We start from the raw sequence: 5,815 nt of genomic DNA, 5'->3' as shown, positions 1-5,815 counted from the left end.
CTATATTTGTGACGCTGTTCTAGGATTACACTAATTAAATCGGTACCTAGACCTCTCCATCTATACTGGAGTAACTCGTTCAGGACATCGTGTAACGGGCCTGGATCAGAATGTTGACCCTCATACAGAGTAATGAGGTACTGGATCATATACATACCCACCAGTCGTTGCTCGGCTGGGGGCAGTTTCAGAAACATTTGTGCCACTATTTCGTCTGGAAAAGTGGTAGAATCAGTAATCCATCGGACTGCTGATCGGGCTAGTTCTTGTTCATGCATGGTACTTAACTCACTGTAACCGATTCGTGATTTCAGAATGTGATCGGTAGCTTGAAATACTTGTTCTAGAGAACCTTGTTCTGGTGCTGGATGATGAAAAATAGACTTGTGTTCTAGGCGTAAGTGGCGATCTGGAAATCTAGATTTTCCTACATACGCTATTCTGGCGGAATTCTCGTCTTCCTCTTCAGGATCAGAGATACTTTCTTTCTCGCTTACTTGTGCTGCTTTACGCTGGTCGTGTAACCTTATTATTTCTTTACGAATTTTCTTGTACATACTCTCCATGGCACCGACGGTCTTGTGCTTACCCTCGGCTATATTATCACTCCACCTTGTCAGGATTCTCATTTCGGCAGAATCTTTAGACGGGTAATCTTGTTCTCTTATTAGACAATTGATCAGGAACTTTAATATCATGAGCTGAATCTCGGCTTTCCTTTGAGACATAATCTCGCCAATACTTTCTGGATCATCCCCTGTACGGATGAAACGATATATTCTGTCTAGATCTTCTTTCATATTCGGCAAGGTGACTAGATACTCGGCCACCTTTCTTACGCGGAATGAATATAAAACCATATTATCCTCGCCTGGGACTGGATCATAGCAACATTCGGCAAGGGATTTTCTTATTTCTGCAACAGACTGATATCTAGGCGTACGCTGTGATGCTTGTGCATGTAACTCGGCTAACGTTAAACGCTTGTGTGGCGGCGGGGTTTGAGGAGGACCTCCTCCTGCGGCCCCTAAACTGGAATCATCGACGGACATTCTTCGTGGCGGAGCGGGAAGTTGAAATGGTGGCTGGACCGGGGGTACCGTAACAGGTACTCCGGTGTCTGGAGGAGCGGGAAGTGCCTGATTTACAGGGACTGGCGGAGCGCGAACAGGATTTGCATATTCTGGGACTGTGTCGTCCAGATAGGACGAAATAAAAATATCAGCTGCGGTCGGTTTGTGACGTAGCTTGGTCGGAACTAATGGTGGCGGAAAATTACTAGATGCCTCTGGGGTCGCTTTTGGCAAGCCCTCGGCAAGGAGAGGATACATACCCTTAATGAGGGCATGCCTCTGTCTGTCTGACTGTTCGGTTTTGACTTGTTCACCTATCTCGATTAATTCTCTTTCATGGGCTCGTTCCTGGGATTCTCTACTTAACTCTGACTTTCTGACTTCCTTTTCAGTTCTTCTATGAGCTTCTTTACGCCATAACTCGATGGCATCTTTCTGTGACTGTCTGGCTTTCTTTTTCCATAATGCTTCTTCTACTCGCATGATACATTCGGCATCCCATGTACCCGATACGGGCCATCTATACTTTTCTTCTAACTGTTTGGTATACTCTACCCATAAATCTAGATACAATATGGCGCTTATGCCATGTTTCTGATACATAAAGTGACCTGGACTGTCCCTAGGCGGAACAGGAACTGCTTCTTCCAATAAACCCTTTCTAGTTTTTAACTGACGTAACTTGGAAAATATAGGCATGACTGAACTGTAATCTGGACACAATACAATACACAATAAAAACACGAAATCACATCACACTCATACCACAACATTAAAATACATAAAGAACATTATAAATAACAGTTCGAGCAGAATATTACCTGAAATACTGAGAACGGAAACAGAACAGAATTTCTCGAGAACGGAACAGACTAGAATTACTGGATGCACTGCTGTAACAGTACGGAACATACCGGTCCCATAGAGGGACGCATCAAGACCCGTATCCACCTAGGTGAACACTTCGTTTGTGAGTCTGGGCACCACCAACCCACGGACCAGGAGTCAATTTAGATTGGTCCTGTCTAGATACTACCCCAGCAATGGTACTCACCGGGCAGCACGGAACGGAAGGCCTCGGACTGGACTGGACGACGGACGACGAACTTCGGACTTCAGTTACGGGTGGGCCTCCGGATACCTCGGACCTTGGACTCTCGGCTTGGGCTCTGGTCGGGACTCGCCGCGTTCCTCCACCGTCTCGTTTGGATGCTGGACCGCCTCCTCCGTCTCCTCCGTGGGCCTGAGGGATACTTGGAGCAGAAATATCTGCCAGTGCACGGTATGGTTCCGTCACGACTGCAGAGGGTCAGGGGGTCGGCGTGGCTTCACCGACGCGTGGGGAAAGGGCAAGTCCCTATTCGGGCGCCATTATGTGGTATATAAATAAATAACACCGGATCTATTTTTGAATGAATGAATGAATAACAGATAGCTCAATAAAATAAGAGCCAAGATTCGAGGTAGTAGGAGTTTCTGCAGGTTTATTACAGCATAAGGACAGGATCAGGACAACCTGCATAGGAACAGGGGTAACAGGGGCCCGGCAGGACAACCGGGGCCCAGCAGCTGCCGGGGCTTGATCGGGAATGAGCGCGCGCTAACTTTTAATAACAATACATGGACTTATATACATAGCGCAAACACATAGCATTACATTGCAGTAGGCGTAGCAGTGGGTGGAGCAGAAGGCGTGACGCGTAGCAGTCGCGAGAGATAACAGTAAAAGTAGGTGTAACTGGGAGTATACATAGACATGTGATGCAAACGTAACAGAGTATGTCATGAATGGGCGGAAACATAGGAGGGGGCTACCTAAGGAGCCGGGACCTCTAACCTAATGGTGCGCGAAAACTGGCAATGACGTATTACTAGGAGAAACTGGGGGCTACGAACTCTGTGCTAGGAGCAGAGACTAGAGTCTGGAGGGTCGGAGCGACATGTACCTAAACCCTATCTGGTATCTGATGTTTAGGGAACATGTTGATATAAACTAGAAGTCATGAGGGGAAAAGCTAACTTGACTCTAAGACTGGATCATGCATTATTCTACATGTAGTGCGTGATGAAGAATATTAAATGACCATTAATACAGTATTTCTCTAACGTGGAGCCGCATAGGCTAGACAATGACGGAAACTATTGATGCAGTTCAGTAGCTTAGGAATGCAGAGAAGGAGGACTGAACTGATAACTGGAACTATAACATACTTTTGGCAGACTCAGAGGCAGAGCCAAGCTGCACCGGGCACTGCGAGGCAGGAAGTAAGTGAAGGGTCGAGGATACAGGTGGGGGCTGTATCGCTCCTCAGCGAGGCTTTCAGGAGACAGGAGCTGAATCTGATGTCCGGGCCCTTTTGAGGCCTGGAAACGGGGACTTTATAATGGAATAACGTGCACACTGAGAAACGTGGCAACATAACTTTACATAGGCCTGATATTCGTAGTATTCACGAGGACTGGAAAATAACATACCAGAGGTGGACACAACTGTAATTGCGTCATTAATCGGACATGGGGAATAACATATGCATATTGGTCATGCACACATAACATATGATGGATGAGGCGTAGGGACACAGAACATGGCAAAATTTACTTTTCCACACACTGACCATCTTATCCCAGCCCTTACAGTCTTACAGTGAAGTAGAGTTGCACCTACATGTTGTGCTACCAAAGAGGTTAACTATTGAAATGCTTTTAGCCCTATGGGCCTTTCAGCAAGTTTAAAAGCATAACGTGTGTTTCAGGATCCAGGATCATCTGAAAGCACACGTTCGTGCTTCTAAACTTGCTGCATTTCTTTTCATTTAAAACAGTTTATTTTAAAGACACTGTTTGGATTTATTTGCCTCCCTCTTATGAGAATCAAAAGAAGAACACAATCAATTTGTCTCTGACCCCACGTTCTCTCCTCCTCCCAAGTCCCTTCTGTTCAAAGCCAGGTGATGCTTGGGTTTTGTGGCCAACATCAGTGAGGATGACAAGTAGAAGAAAAAAACCAGCAGAGCCATGAACAATAATAATATTAACAGATATAAGTTCCTTGTGACTCTGCAGGCTCCTGCTCGGGGATTTAGAAGGGGGTGGAAGGCTTTATATAGTCATCTGCACCATGGCGTTGTAACCAACTGCAAAGGGTGCCAGATAATGGAGCATTTGAGTGCTGAGGTGGTGTACTTTGGACGTTTTACTTAGGTGGCCTATATTCAATCTTCCTGCTCTTAAATACGGACCACTTGTGTCTCTTCAAACAGTACACCACGGGAATAAGGATTGCACCAATCATCAAAACCTTCAGTCCCATTTGCTTGCGCTGTTCATGTTCTGGCTCAGCTGCCCACCTAAGGAATGTGCTTACATCCTTAGGGGCCTGAGACATGGTAGCTGTAGTGCCATCATCAAACTCCAGGATCTCATTGTAAATAGGCAGTGCCATGCCAATAGCACGGCCAAGAAAGTAGGGGTTGTAATACAAGCCATCTTTTTTGATGACCCTTGTGGGAGCATCACAGTAGCCAGTAAAAAGAGAGAAGATGTAATCCTCACCACCGTGCCTAGCATTGACATTGCAGCTCAGATCAGGGGGCAATGCCCCATTGTTCGCTTTCCAGGATGCCTTCGCATTAGGATATGGCTTGGGAAGTAATCAGACAGCTTGCCTGGCTGGGTAAACATTTCTCCATTTTAATCAGGGACGTCTATCACTTCACACTCCTCTGCTAAAGCCTTTGCTTCAACTTCTGTGTGACTAACTCCCACCAGATTTCAGAAGGCCAGGTATTCCAGGCTGTGGCAGGCAGCACACACCTGTTTGTATACCTGGTAACCACGACAAACCCTGCTATGATCCAAGGCAGAAAAAGGACTGTTGTGGCTCCAAGGATACTTTGAAGGATGCAGCTCTAATTCACTGGCTTTTACCGATCTGTGTAGAGCCAGGGCTAAGCCAGCCCCTCCAGCAGCAAGCACGCCCAGGGTGGACAGGGCCACCTTTCGGCCTCTGGACAGACTGGAAAAGGACATGGAAGCCCTGGGCTGCGAATACCAGGCTGCCCGCCCCCGGGGACTCTGAGGAGTCCCCTCTGCACCGAGATCCACGCCGCTAGGCTGACGGCCACCGCTGCCAGCTTTGTCTTTCCTGTGACAGAAGGACTCTCACCTTGCATTTCTTTTCTTAATGCAGCGCATCTGCGGGGCTGATTGCAGGCTTTTTGAAAGTATTTATGTTAATCACAGCGCCCATAAGGGCTGCATTTAACAAATACTTTCAAAAGGCAAACCATTAGCCCCACAGCTGCGCTCTCTTTAGAAAAGAAATGCAGCAAGTTTAAAAGCGCGAACTTGTGCTTTCAGATGATTGTTTGTAGACTTGCTACATTTCTTTTCTAAATAAAGCATAGCTGTGGGCCTGAGTGTTTGCTGTTTGAAAGTATTTATGTTAAATGCAGCCCTTGATGGGCGCTGTGATTAACATAAATACTTTCAAAAGGACCACAATCTTCCCTGGCAGCAGCGTTCTAATCAGAACAGAAAGGCATGCAAGTGCATGAGCATTTTTTTCCTTTCGGCGCAGAAACGCTCTTCCAGGATGTGCAGTGTGTTCGCGCTTGACAAGCAGCACTGTGCGCTCGGGAGAACAGAGGTGCGCGGGCGCCCAGGCGTGCACCTTGCTGGGAACAATGATAGGGAGTCGATCTTTTTGCATTCTATATTTTATCTTTAATATTTAGTACATC

The 5,815-nt window shown here is 46.6% G+C and overlaps 1 pseudogene; it reads right to left on the bottom strand.

The window, feature by feature from the left end:
• Positions 1 to 4,233: 4,233 nt before the first annotated feature.
• On the bottom strand, positions 4,234 to 5,113 carry LOC144783017 (cytochrome c1, heme protein, mitochondrial pseudogene; annotated as a pseudogene).
• Between the last annotated feature and the right edge of the window lie 702 nt (positions 5,114 to 5,815).

This window comes from Lissotriton helveticus, chromosome 9, assembly GCF_964261635.1.
Source record: "Lissotriton helveticus chromosome 9, aLisHel1.1, whole genome shotgun sequence".
In the NCBI taxonomy this organism is placed as follows: domain Eukaryota; kingdom Metazoa; phylum Chordata; class Amphibia; order Caudata; family Salamandridae; genus Lissotriton; species Lissotriton helveticus.
The sequence above is the reverse complement of the archived record's forward strand: the minus strand, read 5'-3'. Positions and strand labels throughout refer to the sequence as shown.